This window comes from Rhagoletis pomonella, unplaced genomic scaffold, assembly GCF_013731165.1.
Source record: "Rhagoletis pomonella isolate Grant_MI unplaced genomic scaffold, Rhpom_1.0 Rhpom_scaffold_00001, whole genome shotgun sequence".
Lineage (NCBI taxonomy): Eukaryota > Metazoa > Arthropoda > Insecta > Diptera > Tephritidae > Rhagoletis > Rhagoletis pomonella.
In genome coordinates this window covers 75,064,831-75,066,141 of record NW_023458555.1, presented here as the reverse complement: position 1 = coordinate 75,066,141, position 1,311 = coordinate 75,064,831, and positions in this window count along the sequence as shown.

Sequence of the window (1,311 nt, the reverse complement as noted above, 5' to 3'; positions counted from 1 at the left end):
GGCATTGAAGAACACCTAAAAGACACCTAATTCCAGCATACATTCGGAAAATTTAAAACATATTTTTTGCAAATTTCTCGGAAACCTAAGGAGCTACTACACTAGTTCTAGTGGCGTTGAAGAACACCTAAAATACAACTAATTCCTGCATATATGTATTTCGAAAATTTAAAACAAAAATTTAAACATTGTGCAGCTAGGTTAACATCGCTAAGCTAGCCGAAAAACACATTTTTGCGAATTTCTCGGAAACCAATGGAGCTTCAAAATTAGTTTTAGTGGCGTTGAAGAACATTTAAAAGACACCTAATTCCTGCATATGTATGTATATGTATTTCGAAAATTGAAAACAAAATTTAAACCCAATAAACATTGGGCTTGGTTAGCAGTTCGAAAATGATTGGAAAACCAATATTTTTTTCGAGTCTTACCTTCGATAACGAATGTGCAATAGGTTAGTATTCGATTCGAGAACTAAGGCATTCTCCAGCAAAACGGCACCTTCGTTATCCAATGTATTTTCCCTTCGTTATGAATTCGAAATCCAGCCCATTATCGAATTGAAATTTTATTGTGTGTCTTATATTTTCCTTCGAGAATGAGCTGGATTTCACTTTCTCTCTTGTAACTATGGTTTTAATTTATTTTTTCTAACCCATTTCGAGTGTATTTCAAGTTTACTCTGAACGTTGGAAAACCAAGGTTGGTTATGAGTTCGTTCTCAGTTCGATATGCCCATTGGATATCGAAGGTACTTTTCGAACGTTCGCCAAAATGTTTATAGGGAAGCTTGTTGAGCTAGGTTAACAGCGCTAAGCTACAGAAAAATACATTTTTGCGAATTTGTCGGAAATCAATGGTGCTACTAAACTAGTTTTAGTGGCGTTGAAGAACACCTAAAAGACACCAATGGGTCGATTATCGATAGCAATCGAACTTCAGTTGCGTTGCTAGTTGCCAAAACGATATTACGGATGGCAGATGGCAACTTTCAACTGACAACTGCAGTTGCTATAAAGTGTGTATACAGGCGACTACATTTTTGTGGTTGCTGAGAATGTTTTTGCGAGCGTATTTAGGAGCGAAAATTGAAGTGTGTCATATATTTTACTTTTTAATAATTTGAACGATATTAACATTTTGCAATGCAGTTTGCTTTTACAGAATATTTTGAAAATAACAAAACAATAACTTGAAATTTTAGTTCCCGTAGAGTACGCCCTTTTGGCGAAAAAAAGCGTAAACTAATTCAGTAATTTGCCCTGGCATTCAGTAAGCGGTCTCTAGTTACTAATAGTGACTTTTGGTAGG